The sequence below is a fragment of the Schistocerca serialis genome, unplaced genomic scaffold (assembly GCF_023864345.2).
Source record: "Schistocerca serialis cubense isolate TAMUIC-IGC-003099 unplaced genomic scaffold, iqSchSeri2.2 HiC_scaffold_1261, whole genome shotgun sequence".
Lineage (NCBI taxonomy): Eukaryota > Metazoa > Arthropoda > Insecta > Orthoptera > Acrididae > Schistocerca > Schistocerca serialis.
The window spans coordinates 1-18,622 of NW_026047471.1; positions in this window are offsets into that span (position 1 = coordinate 1).

Genomic DNA, 18,622 nt, shown 5'->3' on the forward strand with positions numbered 1-18,622 from the left:
ACGCGTGTCCGTCCTGTTCTTGAGTCTAGCTAAGTGGAATGGGATCCTCATCAGGTAGGACTGACGGAGTGCATCTAAAAAGTTCAAAGAAGGGCAGCTCGTTTGGCATTATCGCGAGAGTTCCACAGATATGATACGCGATATGGGGTGATAGTCATTAAAGCAAGGGCGTTTTTCATTGGACAGAATCTTCTCACGAAATTTCAGTCACCAACGTTCCGCCCAGAATGTAAAAAATATTTTGTTGGCGCCTACCTACATAGGGAGGAACGGTCATTATAATAAAGTAAGAGACATCAAGAGCTCGTATGAAAATATCTAATCGTTTTCCCGCACGCTGGTAAGGAGAAGGGCGAGGTGGGGGGGGGGGGGGGGGGGGTGGGGGGTGTACAGAAGTATCATGAAGGTCGTTCGATGAACCTCGTTCAGGTACTTAATTGTGAAGTGCAGAGTAATGATGTAGATCTAGATGATGATGTGATGTTGATGTTTGGTTTGCGGGGCGCTCGACTGCGCGGTTATCAGCGCTCGTACAAATTCCCAACGTTTGCTCAGTCCAATCTCGCCACGTACATGAATGATGATGAAGTGATGAGGACAACACGAACACCCAGTCATCTCGAGGCAGGTGAAAATCCCTGACCCCGCCGGGAATCGAACCCGGGACCCCGTGCTCGGGAAGCGAGAACACGACAGCGAGACCACGAGCTGCGGACGGATCTAGGTGAACTTGATTTACAACCTTAAAGCCGTATGCTTCCAGATAGAAAAAGCAAATATTTAATCATTTATTCCGTCTCTAAATGCATTGCACATTGTAATGGTGTATAAGAGTGTATATAATAGCATATTATGTCGACAGTTTGTGACGATCTTCTCATGCCAGAGAATGTTTATGTTGCTGTCATTATTAGGGTGGAGCAGTTCCGTCGGAGGAGGACACACATGGCGCCGGTAGACCGATGGCTGAGAGCATATTCTTTCCAAGATTTCACAAATTATTGTATGGTTGGAATTTCACTGCGCGTACTTTATTATATCCCTTTTTAGCGTCCCTTTTTTAAGCGTAGCTTAAAAAAACAAATAGTTGATGGTTGTAATCATTGGACCAGAGAAGATGAACGTAATGTTCAGTCATGACGTTGACAGTTCCACCAGGAGACGTATTTGATTACACTGATCAGCCAGAACATTATGATCACGTACGTAACAGCCGGCATGGCCATCTCTGGCAGCGGCGAGGCGTAGCGGCGTGGACGCAGTGAGGCCTTGGTAGGTCGTTGGAGGAAGATGGCACCAAATCTGACGCTACGTTCAATCACCTCGACCATGTGTTCAATCGGGTTGAGAGCTGGCGAGTTGGGGTACCAGCACGACAATCGGAACTCGCCACTGTGTTCCTCGAACCATTCCAACACACACTTGGCTTTGTGACATTGCACATTTACTTGTTGAAAATACCATTGCCGCCGGGAAACATGACCGTCATGAAGGAATGTACATGGTCTGTAAACAGTGTACGGCACTCCTTGGCAGTCGTGATGCCTTGCACAGGCTCCACTGCCCCCATGGGTGCCCAAAAGAATGTTCCCAAGAGCATAACGGTGTCGCCGCCAGCTTGTCTCCATCCCGCAGCGCAGGTGTCTAGGAGGTGCTCCTTGGAAGACGATGCATTCGTGTCCTGCGATCGGTAAAGAAGGTATCGAGATTCATTAGACCATCCAATGCTCTGCCACTGCACCAACGTCCACTGCTGATGGTCACCTGCTCGTATCAGTCGTAGGTGTCGATGTCGTGGTATTAACATTGGCACATGCATGGGTCGTCGGCTCTGGTGGCCCATCGTTAGGGGTGTTCGGGGAACTATGTGTTCAGACACTCTTGTACTCTGCCCAGCCTTAAAGTCTGATGTTAGTTCCGAAAGAGTTCGCCGCTTGTCCTATTTTAGCACTTTCTACGACGTCCGACATCCCTAATGAGGGGGGCCGCCCAATTCCACGACGTCTGGACATCGTTTCACCATTGTTTCGCCACGTGTTGAAGACACTCAGCATAGCACTACTCGAACACCTGGCAAGTCTTCTCTAGTAGTAGTGCATTTTCCGAAATGATCGTGCCAATCCTCCGAGCCGATATGTCATCGGTCAAGCTCAGATAGATCGCTCACCTGCTCCATTCTACGCACGGACAGCACGCTCAGTGATACTACATGCACCGTGCGTGTGCCTGACTAGCAGTCATTCCAAGTGACACTCATGTCACCTGGACAGGTTTACACCGACAGCAGAAACTGGCCATAATGTTCTAGTTGATCAATGTATACAGTCCGTGCATTAGTCAAGCATGAAGAAAACCGCGGAATTCAAACAAACGGGCGATCTTTGTGACTCTAAAAGAAAACGAAACTTGTATTTCCATCCTCTAAGTACGACGGCATTCCAACACACACGCTGCCTGACATGAAAGATAAATGTCTCGTGCGTGCAGTTGATGCATTCGAGTTGGGTACCAGGCCTAATAAGGAAGAGTATCTAATAGAGGTCTGGCAAATGACCGGCCTGCTCCGGGTACTAACGAATTCAAATATGCGACGCTGCGAATAACGAAGGGTAGTACGGGCGAATTACAACTCCCGTGGCCCCTCTGTAGTTGAAGAAAAATTCTGGGAGGCGACAAATGTTCTTCATCTGGCGCCCTCACACAAAATTGTACGTACGTGCGTAAAGTATGAGGGAATTTTCCATTATAGTGTTCTCAGTTTGAAGTAAACTTTAAGGTCTTCTCGATAATCTTTTCTAATTTCTCCTTGTATTCTCCCCGCTTTCATTTAATTTAGAGAATTTCTATGCTGTGTTTCACTTTTCATCTACACTTTTTTTTATATCTTGCCATACCTATCTTCTGTGTGTCTGATACGCACTAGCTGATGGTCCGTGCCTCTGTCTGCCCCTCAACAGCTACTAATTTCCATAATGTGTGGTGCGTGAAGTTTGTATAAAATAACATTTTATATCTGGTCTCTTGTTCAAACGTGTGTGAAATCTTATGGGCATTAACTGCTAAGGTCATCGGTCCCTAAGCTTACATACTGTTGTTGTTGTTGTTGTTGTTGTTGTGGTCTTCAGTCCTGAGACTGGTTTGATGCACCTCTCCATGCTACTCTATCCTGTGCAACCTTCTCCATCTCCCAGTATCTACTGGAACCTACATCCTTCTGAATCTGCTTAGTGTATTCATCTCTTGGTCTCCCTCTACGATTTTTACTCTCCACGCTGCCCTCCAATGCTAAATTTGTGATCCCTTGATGCCTCAAAACATGTCCTATCAACCGATCCCTTCTTCTAGACAAATTGTGCCACAAACTTCTCTTCTCCCCAATCCTATTCAATACCTCCTCATTAGTTACGTGATCTACCCACCTTATCCTCAGCATTCTTCTGTAGCACCACATTTCGAAAGTTTCTATTCTCTTCTTGTCCAAACTAGTTATCGTCCATGTTTCACTTCCATACATGGCTACACTCCATACAAATACTTTCAGAAACGACTTCCTGACACTTAAATCTATACTCGATGTTAACAAATTTCTCTTCTTCAGAAACGCTTTCCTTCCCATTGCCAGTCTACATTTTATACTCTCTACTTCATCAGTTATTTTGCTCCCCAAATAGCAAAACTCCTTTACTACTTTAAGTGTCTCATTTCCTAATCTAATTCCCTCAGCGTCACCCGATTTAATTTGACTACATTCCATTATCCTTGTTTTGCTTTTGTTGATGTTCATCTTATATCCTCCTTTCAAGACACTGCTCATTCCTCTCAACTGCTCTTCCAAGTCCTTTGCTGTCTCTGACAGCTTACACACTACTTAACCTAAAGTATCCTAAGGACAAACACACACACCCACGTCCAAGGGAGGACTCGAACCTCCGCCAGGAACCAGCCGCACAGGTCTCTTGTAACTCCCTCTGGAGATACTCATGTGCACTACTTATTATATTTCCGTCGATCCCTTATGCTTTATATTATCATCTCCTTATCTCTGGTGAAGTATCTCAACCTTAGTGCGTTATTATTACTGAATTCTTGCAGGCTTTCTTTCCCTACTGTGTTCCTATAAATTTCTTATTTCCATGTTTTTGCATTCAGATCTTCACAGATCATCCTTGCAACATGCCTTTGAGCTTTGCTGATATCCTCTTTGAGGAGTGAAATGCTTCCTCCTCGATTTCATCTCATTCCTCCTCTGGGGTATAGGCATACGTCATCGTAACGTTGAAAATGGGATACTAACTCTCAAAGAACACAGCCTATCGCTAACTGCTTTGAAAATAATTATTTGCTGTATGTATAAGAAAACTAGTACCGTAACGGGCTGCATCTCTACACTTTGCAGTATATTTTTTCCCAATGCAATCATTCCTTGTACTTTCCATCGCATATCTTGTAGTGCAGGTCATCAATGTATACTTACACATTTCGTCTGTATTTTCTTGTTATTTGCCAGACCTCTTAAGTATCCTTAGACTCCAGGAGGCTATCATGATATCCATTTTCCCTCTTATTAACCATCTTCCTTGCCGTGACGTCATCCTGTAACCCATATCCTTCCGAGACCGATGTGTGATGTCCGCAACGCATCCATTTTACGAGGTGGGATTGTTATCCCCACGTAAAAAGTTGTAGAGGACTACAAATGCTCTTCATGTGGTGCCTCCACACAAAATTGTATGTACGTAGGCAGCGTCTGAAGTAATCTTTCAGTATACTGTAGGCGTGCTCAGTTTGAAGTAGACTTTAAAATTCTCTGAATAACGTTTTCAAAGAAGTTGTATGTCGGAGAAGTTATGAAATTAAAATGCAGTCAGCAATGGAAAGTAGCGTGGCATGAACAAGGCGGATAAAGACGATTTTCATTATTTTCGGTACGCTACAAAAAAAAAAAGACATTCCCATAAACCAAGATATTTTTGGATAACATGATGGCTATTGGGTATGTCTAAAGTTAGCCCAACTTCTGGAGATCACAACAAAGCGCCCCAGACGAGAACTTCATATGCAGCCTTCTTGGGTACTCTACAGACAACGTCGCATTTTATACATGTGTAGTAATTCTATGTAATTCCCGAACTACATAACAAGAAACATATCACCTGACGCCAACGGCGTGTTTCCGTAGGCACTGTTATGGACATTTTGCGTTGTCTGTAACACTTTGGAATTGTTTATGAGTGATAAAGAGTCATTACACTTTAATCGTGTTGTTGTTGTTCTTGTGGTCTTCAGTCCTGAGACTGGTTTGATGCAGCTCTCCATGCAAGCTTCTTCATCTCCCACTACATACTGCAACCCACATCCTTCTGAATCTGCTTAGTGTATTGATCTCTTGGTCTCACTCTACGATTTTTACCCTCCACGCTGCCCTCCAATGATAAATTTGTGATCCCTTGATGCCTCAAAACATGTCCTATCAACCGATCCCTTCTTCTAGTCAAGTTGTGCCACAAACTTCTCTTCTCCCCAATCCTATTCAATACTTCCTCATTAGTTACGTGGTCTACCCACCTTATCTTCAGCATTCTTCTGTAGCACCACATTTCGAAAGCTTCTATTCTCTTCCTGTCCAAACTGGTTCTCGTCCATGCTTCACTTCCATACATGGCTACACTCCATACAAATACTTTCAGAAACGATTACCTGACACTTAAATCTATACTCGATGTTAACAAATTTCTCTTCTTCAGAAACGATTTCCTTGTCATTGCCAGTCTACATTTTATATCCTCTCTACTTCGACCTTCATCAGTTATTTTACTCCCTAAATAGCAAAACTCCTTTACTACTTTGTCTCATTTCCTAATCTAATCCCCTCAGTATCACCCGATTTAATTTGACTACATTCCATTACCCTCGTTTTGCTTTTGCTGATGTTCATCTTATATCCTCCTTTCAAGACACTGTCCATTTCGTTCAACTGCTCTTCCAGGTCCTTTGCTGTCTCTGGCAGAAGTACAATGTCATCGGCGAACCTCGAAGTTTTTATTTCTTGTCCATGGATTTTAATTGCTTCTCCGAATTTTTCTTTTGTTTCCTTTACTGCTTGCTCAATATACAGATTGAATAACATTGGAGATACGCTACAACCCTGTCTCAGTCCCCTCCCAACCACTGCTTCCCTTTCATGTCCCTCGACTCTAATAACTGCCATCTGGTTTCTGTACAAATTGTAAATAGCCTTTCGCTCCCTGTATTTTACCCCTTCCACCTTCAGAATTTGAAAGAGAGTATTCCAGTTAACGTTGTCAAAAGCTTTCTCTAAGTCTACAAATGCTAGAAACGTAGGTTTGCCTTTTCTTAATCTATTTTCTAAGATAAGTCGTAAGGTTAGTATTGCCTCACGTGTTCCAACATTTCCACGGAATTCAAACTGATCTTCCCCGAGGTCCGCTTAATCGTGTTATATTTGCTTTTAGTTTGTGTTTCAATTGTTAGACTGGAAAAAGTACTTTGGTATCTAACTTACGAATCACCCCTGTATGTGGCGGTAAAAATTTTATGAACTTCTTTAATTTAATGGGTATTGGATTGATACGAGAACAAAGTGGTCATACTGCACGTGCCATTGTGTTTTATTTAAGGTAGCCTTAAATAGACATAATGGTTTGATTATAGAATAAACATGTGGCTCTTTGCATATGCTGTTAATAGCGGCCTTTATTGATCACTAGTAATCATGAAATCCTTGAATGGTGTGTTATCGATAGAAGACTCCTTTGTCGAATAATATTAGTGTATCGGTTAATAGTCGTAGTCCAACTATGAGAGAAGACCATTTCCAATTGGAGATGAATCAGATTCAGAGACGATTAAATATTCGTCCTCCTGTTCTTCACAAACAGCGGCATCTGTCGTTAACCATGGTTTCGACACCCAAAAAATTTGGCCAAGGACAGTCAATGGCTAAACCATTTGCGATGAACAGTTTTTGAGGGCTCTCAAAAGAGTAGAAAGTGACATGGAGATGATACGATCCAGCACGAAGGCCTGTTATGTTTAAGAGCCAATCAGCGACGGAAGTTCACCTCCCCGTCCATCGTAGGCTAGTGTTTGCCCTTAGTGTTTCGATTACATATGCTGCTGATCATCGGAAATTTTTATCTTTAAAGGTTGAGATCATCTTCGGCCAGCAATAAGTAATGTGTCAGAAATTATTCGATAATGAAATTTTAGCACACAATAATTAAACCGACGATCACAATTTCTATTTAAAAATATATCGGTAGTCTCTTTATTGTATATCTTCACGATGAGCACTTTCACCGAAATTATTTTAACCGAACGCCTACTGCGAAGACGCATTTCTGAAGCTGATCTTTATACAGGCTGAATCACTAACTAGTCCACCCCCGGTAGCTGAGTGGTCAGCGCAACAGAATGTCAAACCTAAGAGATTTTCTCCGTTCGGGGACTGAGTGTTGTGTTGTCATCATCATCGTCATTTCATCCTCATCGACGCGCAAGTGGCCGAAGTGGCGTCAAATCGAAAGACTTTAACCCGGCGAAAGGTCTACCCGACGGGAGGCCCTAGTCACACGACATACAAAGGTGGCATGACTTCATATGCAGCCTTCTTGGGTACTCTACAGACAACGTCGCCATTTATACATGTGTAGTAATTCTATGTAATTCCCGAACTACATAACAAGAAACATATCACCTGACGCCAACGGCGTGTTTCCGTAGGCATTTTTATGGACATTTTGCGTTATCTCTAACACTTTGGAATTGTTTATGAGTGATAAAGAGACATTACACTTTCAGTATCTGCCACAGTTAGGTTATTGCTTACTTCCTTTCATCTGCTGTATTTCTTCTCACCCTGGAACTCAGTTTTGAACTCCCATGTGGCCAAGATCTGACATGCGTCAGCAAGCCATAGGCGCGTCACCTAAAAGCACGGCAAGTGAGCATATATACAGACATCGTGCCACATACACGACGCGGATATGTATACGATACGGCAACCAAGCAAACTGTGTATAAACCGTAATATCACCACTGGGAGATTGGGAGATTCTGTAGTTGCAATTTGTTGATAACTTCCGGTATCAGGACACTGCGATACGCTTTCAGTAAATAATACTGTTAAATATCCGTTGGTGAAGAATGTCTTTTCAATGTCCATCTCAAACAAGGTAATATTATCATAAGTACTTCTGCCATTACGGAAGCCGTTTTGCGTCTGTGGGAGCAAGTTATCACCTTCAAACCACCGACCTAAGCGAGACGTAAGGGGAAGTTCCAATCTCTTACACACGCAGAGTGACAGTGCAACGGGGGCGATACGATGTCGCTTGACAAGTTTTTCCCAGGCTTCAGTACGGGCCTCAGTGTCTGAGTCTTCCAGTCCTAGGGAACGCTTCCATCCCTGCAGATGTCATTAAAGATGTTCCCAAGAACACGCTTTCCATCGTCAGACAAATTAACAATGATGGAGTAATGGATCTGCTCATAGCCAGGCGATGTATCTGATGAGGACGTCAGGGATCTCTGGAGTTCAGCAAGCGTCTCGTAGATCGGCAGCGGCACCTGCCACCGCGAGATTGGTCGGTTCCGACATGGCAGTTGGAGGTACAAAAATGGCGGCCAACTCGTCTATCCAGATCTACAACCTCTTTGGAGGTGCCGCCTTCCGTTTGAGCGAGTTCACCATCGACCAAACACGTCCAACAGGAGTGTGCAAAGATACTTGGTCACAAAACTTCCTCCAGTGTTCTTTCCTGGGGGGCCTCAAGAATGAGCTTAGTGGACGTATAGGCAACATAGTTTCCCCACGTGCTACGAATGTTTAAGACACTGAAGCCAGTCTCCGTTGCGCCAACCGACGCCATTGGGGATGAGCTGGTGCCAGCCATCATCCTTTTCTGTGGGATAGTATGTGATGCCGCTAGATTGATATAATTCCTAAACATACTGCACCTTGCCAGCGGTGACGCCACAGTGTGAAATAGCGGGCTTTTGGCATCCATTAGTGCGCCATACTACACCTTATCTGCATGCATAACGTTCCATTCACGAGATGGCCTATAGGCCGTGATAGGCACTGCAGTAAATGTCGACAAAAGAGGAGCGTAGTGGTTGGATCCCTTAGGATATGGAAGAGTAGTCCATGTAGAAAACGAAGAAAGTAACGCCAAACACAGAATCAAATGGACGTCAAAGGGTCTCTGTCCGGGTAACGGAAGTAACGTAGGGGATCCACCATTGAGAAGGAACTTATCGAGAAACTCAAGGTTCCCATCACTCAACCTATCATTACATCCAGGCACCACAGGTCATTGTGCAATTTAAAATCGCCACAAAATAGGAATGGAGGTGCTAACTGCCTAGCCAGTGCGTGCCACTCTTCACGGGGAATATACCACCTTGGCCGGCTGTGTAGAACCACGATGATTAGGCGACGGATGAGAGTAGAGAGACTGGCTGCTAACTCTAGAAAACTGTCGATAACCTCGTGGTATATCCGTACTGGAGTGTGACATAGCCCATCATTAATGAAGAGAGCGACACCTCCTAGAACATCTTCTCTGTCTTGGCGGTAAACCTGTTATGCTTGAAAACAGACAACAGAATGTGGTTGGAACCACGTCTCTGAGATGGCAGCCACTGCTATCTTCCGCGTCCAAAGTTCATGTCGGAGGACACCTTCATTGGCAGTCGCAGGTCGTACATTTCATTTGAGGATCCTAAGCCCACCACAGCTGCTAGGTGTAAGTAGCGTCGTTAATAGTTGTCGTAGAGGCTGTATGTGTAATGTTACAGGTGGCTGTGTCCTCGCGTCTTCCAAGAGGTGCACTATAAACGAGATAATCTTTTCGATGACATATGCGTTGCTATTACAGAGTGGCAGCGATTGTTGACTGTACTCGTGGCAGAGATGGCACTCGATCTGTCTGCCGACTGGAAGTCATTTTGACGATGCGCGGCACCCTATGGAAGAGAGCCCAACTGGAGAGTCACCGGCTGTGGCCTTGTTCGTGTACAAGAATAGGGTAAAGCGACTATTGGTTTCGGAGAGTGCCTTGGAGGTAGAGGAGGGAAATCCAGGGGATTTTGAGGACCAGGAGGCTGGCTGAGATCAGCGGTGTATGAAATCCGCGAGCTTCCAATTACTCTCTCAGAAGTGGCGTAGGCTCTTGTTGATAGAGAAAGGCCGCGCATGAGCGGTCTGTCACTGGGTGCGGAGCAGAGGAATTTAAACACGTCGGAGACGGCTCCATATGAGTCCGCTGGGTGAGGACTTTCACTCTTGCTGCAATGAGTATGACTTGTACATTGCCTTGCCGTATGGTGAAAACGCCAGAAATTTCGACATTGGGTGACTGGAGCGACGGTTCCACTGAAAGACGCTTCCCCAGAATACCAACATATGAGGGCAGAGCCTGGAAGCGAAACGAACGCTAGACATACTGGAATCGGCACCGTTTGTTCAGGATGTGAATGATGTTTATCGATTGATACTTGCGACAGGATATATGCTCTACATTGCGTCAAGATCTCCTTGCCTGTCAAGCCAATGTCAAAATCACGGATAATGCCATGCATGTGGTTCAGGAAGTTGGGTATAAAGACACTAGACTTACGATCTTTGAAAACAGGGACTTCTATCAAAGTGCTGGTAGCCACAGCAGTTTTCAGCTCTAACTTAACTCTGTTTCTGCCTGATGAACTAATGTCAACAATGTCATGGTAGGAAAATAATAACTTGTCTACCGACGTAAGGTGGAGTTTTCTACATGGATACTCTGCAAATCACATTTAAGTGCCTGGCAGCTCGCCACAGAGGAAATATAGGGACCTGCATCTGATCGATTGTACCGACTGTTGACACTTGGCCGTACGACAGCAGCAGTGGAAGTCAACGGTTGACTCTGAGTGTTCTGAGTTAGTCTGAACTGTGCCATTACTAGAAGGGAAATCAGAACCCGGTAACTCACGCATAGCACGGTCTGGGACAGCAGGTGAGTAGGCATACAGCCATTTACTTAGGGCACCACTTTCCTGCTGCTGAGTTGCGGGTGCATTAGCTTCAACCGTGAAGCTGGGAGGGTTGCTGTAATGGCTAACTTGCTCACTAATCTGATGCAACTGTGGCTGTTAGTGGTGATATTGCTCGAGTTGTACCTGTATCAGCAACAGTTGAAAGGGTAGCTTTTGACCCAGTTGTTGCTGCTGAAACTGCATTTGTAGATGATGGTGCAGAAGCTGCTGTTCGCGTTGATGTTGTAGTTTCTGTTGTTGCTGTTGACGTTGGAGAAATTGTGTGCTCTGGTGGTGTGATAATTCACCCTCCTGCATCTCACCATGGTTGTCGGACATCGTTAGCAACGGAACATGTGTAAGTACGTGCTGACGGTAGATTCCTAGTGCCGAGTGTACGACCAGACCAGGAAAACGGCCATTTTACGGTGAACGTGTAACACCATGGCTCTAATGCTGTGCGGATTTATTTTACTTTTGTTTTATTTAATGTTACATTGTTGAGCTTCTGTAAATGTGTTTGGATCGATAACACAAAATTGTATATTCCTTTCTTTGTAAAAACTTTGATGTCATGATTTGATTGCAATGTAGTGTATCTGCCATTAAAATTCTTTGTCCCATTTGGAGGGAACGAAACTTACTGTATATAATTGTAATTTTGTGTGAATAATTTTTTGTAGAAATGTCAATATGTGCAAATGTTCTGTTTTATTTAAAATGTTTGTTTGCTGTTATGTAAATTGCTGATCCTCACTTAGGGTTCTTAGTTCTTTAGTACGTAAAAGATGTTGTGGTTCCCCTCGGGAACGGAACTGAGTAGCGCGCGCAAATTGTGGTTGGCCTAGGTGAAAAAGGTGGAACAAAAGTCAGTCGGGGGCGAGCTACCAAACTGTGCACTGTCATGTAAATGTTGCATATTGTGCTGGTTCCGAGAGAGGCTTTTCCTGCCCCTTTCCAATGCCTCGGATGAATGGATAAATAGCTGGAACTATTCTGGAATTTGTATCTATCATCGCCACCAAGAAATGACAGAGTCCAGCAATTCTACCTGCAATTCCACCTACCAACATGCAATCGCCACCACATTGCGCAACCACTGTAATGGAGCACTATAGTAATGTACAGTGAAGGATCAGCTTAATGGATGAGTTAGTGTGCTCAAATCTAAGGTAATTTATAACTGAATTTATGTACCTACCTTGATTTTTCTCCTTATGATAACACCTCTCAGGTTCCTCTCCGTTTGAACTAAAGTGATTTCTGACTGTCCTTACTGAAAGAACATTAACGCCCAGTGTTTTGCTAATTGATGCCTCTTGAACATAGTAAAAAGAAAGTTAAAGTTAATGTGGCAAGAGAGTGAGTTAAAGTTAATGATGCTTGCTGAAAATAATTTTCCTAGTAAAATTGTTTATTAATGTGTTGTTGCCAACTTCAAATTAAAAGTTCTTAAGACTACTGAGGCTTATAAAGTTTTGCTTAGTAAATGATCTCATTACTGCCTGTTGTAAATTGCGGAAGGTGAGTCAGTATCTTACATATATGTTAATTTTGTGTCTCACTGTAGTAAAAGTGGAAAACTGCAGTTGTGAAACGTTATATACTCATGTTTGCTAAGTGTTTGTCTCTCTTGTGTATTAGAAGTGCGTATTAATAGTATAACAGGATCCACAGTTTGTCTATTGTGTTAATGCTCGGTAACAAGTAACGGAAAGATCACTAATTATGAAAACCATAATTTCTTTATTCAAATGATAGTGAGAAGCAACTTGTTAGTGGATTCCAACTAAATTTCATTTTAAATAGTAAAGTATTTAACTGAGAGAGACTTAACCTATGTACTATTTATGATCCTGCAGTGAATGTTAATAGTAATGTTATAAAGACCGTTCAGTTTGAACAAGCCATGAAAGTAATAGTGTGTTTCGGTATCTGTTATATTTTTGCAAATAGTTTGTGCTGCTCCAGCTGTTAGCTTCGATCTTAAAACATATGTATGTGTCAGGGAGTTCATTGCACTCGCGTGTGGCCAAGTCTAGGTTGTGTTTGCCCGTTATAGTTACTTATACCTACTTGCTTAAACGAGAACGTTAATCTTGACCTTGCCTAATTAGGCTGGCGACCGTTTTCCTTATTCTTTAAACAGTATAGCTAGGCAAAATTATTGTTTGTTACTGTTCGAATATTTACGTAATTCTGACTTTCATTTACCGATAAGCTACCTCCATTAGGTACACGGTCAACATAACAAAATTCCTCCCAGAGGGTAACACTGCTCTGTTGCGTTGTACCATAATTGCTTTAATGAAATAGTTTTATTGCACAACCTGCTTCCAGCTTTAAGGTTATGGTACAGCAGTAGTAGACAATAGTGTTATAAACTATATAGCACTACCGCCGCGAACATGTGGCACTCAGTTATATATATATATATATATATATATATATAGGGTGAGTCACCTAACGTTACCGCTGGATATATTTCGTAAACCACTTCAAATACTGACGAATCGATTCCACAGACCCAACTTGAGGAGAGGGGCTACTGTAATTGGTTAATACAAACCATACAAAAATGCACGGAAGTATGTTTTTTAACACAAACCTACGTATTTTTAAATGGAACCCCGTTAGTTTTGCTAGCACATCTGAACATATAAACAAATACGTAATCAGTGCCGTTTGTTGCATTGTAGAATGTTAATTAACATAAAGTTGACGCTTGAGTACCACTCCTCCACTGTTCGATCGAGTGTATCGGAGAGCACCGAATTACGTAGGGATCCAAAGGGAACGGTGATGGACCTTAAGTACAGAAGAGACTGGAACAGCACATTACGTCCACATGCTCACACCTTTTTATTGGTCTTTTTCACTGACGCACATGCACATTACTATGAGGGGTGAGGTACACGTACACACGTGGTTTCCGTTTTCAATTACGGAGTGGAATAGAGTGTGCCCCGACATGTCAGGCCAATAGATGTTCAATTTGGTGGCCATCATTTCCTGCACACAACTGCAATCTCTGGCGTAATGAATGTCGTACATGCCGCAGTACATCTGGTGTAATGCAACGCAGGCTGCCACAATACGTTGTTTCATATCCTCTGGGGTTGTAGGCACATCACGGTACACATTCTCATTTAACGTACCCCACAGAAAGAAGTCCAGAGGTGTAAGATCAGGAGAACGGGCGGGCCAATTTTTGCGTCCTCCACGTCCTATGAAACGCCCGTCGAGGATCCTGTCAAGGGTCAGCCTAGTGTTAATTGCGGAATGTGCAGGTGCACCATCATGCTGATACCACATACGTCGACGCGTTTCCAGTGGGATATTTTCGAGCAACGTTGGCAGATCATTTTGTAGAAACGCGATGTATGTTGCAGCTGTTTATGCCCCTGCAATGAAGTAAGGACCAATGAGGTGGTCGCCAATGATTCCGCACCATACATTAACAGTCTACGGTCGCTGTCGCTCTACCTGTCTGAGCCAGCGAGGATTGTCCACGGACCAGTAATGCATGTTCCGTAGATTCACTGCCCCGTGGTTTGTGAAATCCGATTCATCGGTAAACAGAACTGCATCGCATTCTCTGTTAATGCCCATTGACAGAATTGCACTCGACGATTAAAGTCATCACAGTGTAATTGCTGATGTAGCGACACATGAAACGGGTGAAAGCGGTGACGATGCAGTATGCGCGTGACACTACTTTGACTCAGTCCACCGGCCCTCGCAATGTCCCGTGTACTCATGTGTGGGTTCATGGCAACAGCAGCTAACACACCAACTGCACCCGCTTCTCCTGTGACGGGCCTGTTACGGACTCGTTTGCGTGCTACGACCATACCTGTTGCATATAGTTGGCGGTAGATGTTTTGCAATTTGCGGCACGTTGGATTCTCTCTGTCCGGGTACCTTTCTGCATACACCCTGCAGGCTTCAGCTGCATTTCGTCGACACTCGCCATAGAAGAGTATCATCTCCGCCTTTTCAGAGTTCGAACACACTATGGTCACAGTTCCTACAACACTGCACTATCACAGACGTCTGGTAACACGGTGTACTACAGTTGGTCTGCGTGCGGAGACGAATGCAGAATAACAATAGCAGCAAGCGCTACATGCGGACACTGCGATAGATAGATCAAACCACAACAGTGCACTACAGCCACACTCGTAAACACGGTCGTCATCGTAAACATGTCCCTGCAGATGCTGCTCGCCGACCGTGGCCCGTGTTTGTTACAACACGCAACTGAACGTCGGAGGTTTCAAGCGTCAACTTTAGGTTACAATATTTTCGGATGTAATTAACCTTTTACAAGGCAACAAACGGCACTGATTACGTATTTGTTTATATGTTCAGGCGTGCTAACAAAACTAACGTGGTTCCATTTAAAAAAACGTAGGTTTGTGTTAAAAAACATACTTCCATGCATTTTTGTATGGTTTGTATTAAACAGTTACACTAGCCCCTCTCCTCACGTTCGGTCTGTGGAATCGGTTCGTCAGTATTTGATGTGGTTTACGAAATATATCCAGCGGTAACGTTAGGTTCAAAAAAATGGTTCAAATGGCTCTGAGCACTATGGGACTTAACTGCTGAGGTCATCAGTCCCCTAGAACTTAGAACTACTTAAACCTAACTAACCCAAGGACATCACACACATCCATGCCCGAGGCAGGATTCGAACCTGCGACCGTAGCGGTCGCGCGGTTCCGGACTGTAGCGCCTATATATATATATATATATATATGTGTGTGTGTGTGTGTGTGTGTGTGTGTGTGTGTGTGTGTGTGTGTGTGTGTGTGTGATACTAGTATCGATCTTGTATGTCATACGTCTGAGACTGTAAAAAATTTGCAGCTACTTTATCTCTCGTTTCGGAATGTCATTCGTTATTAAGACGGAATTTATTTTGGCTACAAGCTAGCAGTCGTTATCATCCACGACGTATTAATGAAAGTACAGCCTTCAGAATAAGCACTGTGTTTGTGATTTGTGGGGGAGGACAATTCGCGCGCGCGGGTTTGTGTGTGTGTGTGTGTGTGTGTGTGTGTGTGTGTGTGTGTGTGTGTGTGTGTGGGTGTAAGTGTGTGTGAACTGGTTGGATGGGGACGGGGAATGGTGGTTCAGATAATGTGTACTCCAATGGAACTTGTGAATTACGAACCTTAGAAGCAAAAGACTATCGCTTCACGAAATTGCAGAAAATTATATTTTCAGTCTTTTCTATAAACCTAGATCAACTTTTTATTAGTTTATTACAGCATATAAAGACACACAAACACACAGGCGCACGCACACGCACATTCTCACTCAGTAGTTTGGAAACAGCAACACACAAAGCGGAATAGTGAGTAAAAGGAGTAGTGTATACTGTCTAATAGTAATAATGTAAAGCATTAAACCTGTTTACAATCTCCGGCCAGAGTGGTCGAGCAGTTCTAGGCGTTACAGTCTGGAACCGCGCGACCGCTGCGGTCGCAGGTTCGAATCCTGCCTCGGGCATTGACGTGTGTGATGTTCTTAGGTTAGCTGGGTTCAAGTAGTTCTAAGTTCTAGGGGACTGATGACCTCAGAAGTTAAGTCCCATATTTCTCAGAGCCATTTGAACCTTTTTTTTTTTCCATCTTCGGAAAAGTAAGAAAGACAGATTATTAAAGCGACCACTGAACTTGCTTTTAAATAAAGTGTAACGTTTGTGATCTAAATAACACCTTTATTAAAATCGCAAAAGACGATGCATAACATATATTACCTGAGTAGTGGATATGTGTAGGCCTAGCTGCCATACATGTTTGAAGCACTGTTGCAGTATATGTACCTTCCGAGCGAGATGGCGCAGTTGTTAAGACTTCTGATTCATATTATGAAGGAAGGTGGTTTTAGTCCTCATCTGGCCATCCAGATTTGGTTTTCCCATGGGCAAGCCTTAAGCTACTTGATGCCCCTTTCTTTACTCGATTGGCAGTCGGTACAATTTCTAAAGGACGTTTAGGAGTAGCAGTGAAGATTTCTTCGTGGTGATTGACTAGCTACAATTAATTTCACTGGTGCATTCATAAACTGCCCTACACGATTCAGGTCTGGGGACCACGCAAACGCGTTTAGGCAGTGTACTCGTATTTTTCACATGCAATAAATTTATCTATTGAAGCAGACCTATGCAAACTGGAATGAAAGAAACGTTTTTGCAATTGTAAGTACGGACAACCATCAGCTGTAGAATGTAATGATGCCAATGAAAATTTGTGCCGGACTGGGACTCGAAGCCGGGTTTCCCGCTTATCGCGAGCGGTCGCCCTACCATTTGGCTACCCGTGCATGTTTGAAGCGCGGGAGGGAGGGGGATGGGTACGACGTCTCCGCTATGGCCATAGAAGGTCACTTGAGCAGAAGTCTCAGCACTTAATTTACCCCCTAACAAGTCAGTACGTTGACATTATTCATGAAAACTGCCCATTCCGAACTCCCGCTAAGCCGGGCAGTGTTCGGTCGCGATTAGTTCGGAATAGCGGGACTGTACTGGAATGAAAATGTCATTTCTGTTCGTCTTATTGCATGTTTCTCTCATTTCTGTGCTCTGCTCTGCTGTACCGTACACTCCTTTCTTTGTACGGCGCAAGTTTCACGAAGTCATGATTCTTAGCATTGACACATGATGCGAAAGTCATTCTCGTCCTCAGGTTTTGCGCACCAGTGTATAACGATGCAGAATAGTAGTTATTGCACTCGTGGCAAAACATGAGATTGCCAAGTACCTCAAACTGTAATCCGACTAAAGGTAACAGTAAGCAAATTTGGTTGGAGAAAATCTACCGCCGAACGAATACCTCCATATAATCTCGTAAAGCTAAAATTTAATCCAAATGCGAGACCCTGTTAAACGGATTCAGTAAACTCAGTCGCAGCGAAGTATTTTCTACCTCGAATTACAAAATAGTGTTACGATGTGGAAGGAATGGGAATTCGTGAATCGACAGAAATCAAATTTCATAACTTTCGTACTCGTGTCGTATTCTACAATTTCACCATACCTATGGCAGTAGATCACGCCCATAAATCATCATCATTGTCATGTCGTTCAGCTGGGAATGTATAGGAAAAGATATGCAATTGAAACACATTTGTTCAAAAGCTATTCGCGAAAGAGCAGTTTTTTACGTGAAACATTTCTTTTTTATCTTACTCTTCTCATTTCTGTATAGTCATGTTCAAATGAAACCGTGTAATACTGTGCCACAGACCTGATGGCTTTATACAAGCATTTACTACCAAAGCCCTACTCTGCTGTGCATAGACTGTTCGGTGCGGTGTTACCGTGCAAGGTACAGCTAAATTCCTCTGTTCGCTTGTGTCGTACTATAAGAAACCAACAGCAGCGAGGCAACTGTTCCTAAAAATGTCACTGATTGAACTTCTTGTGGCGTCTTATCACTTGCAATCTGAAGACTGGAGTGTGACTATACTTTTTTTTTGTTTTGGATTATGGTTTTAGAGCACAAAACAGCTATGGTCTTAAGCGTCCACTTGTGGCTTTACTTTGCCACACAACTTAAATGCTGCTTGC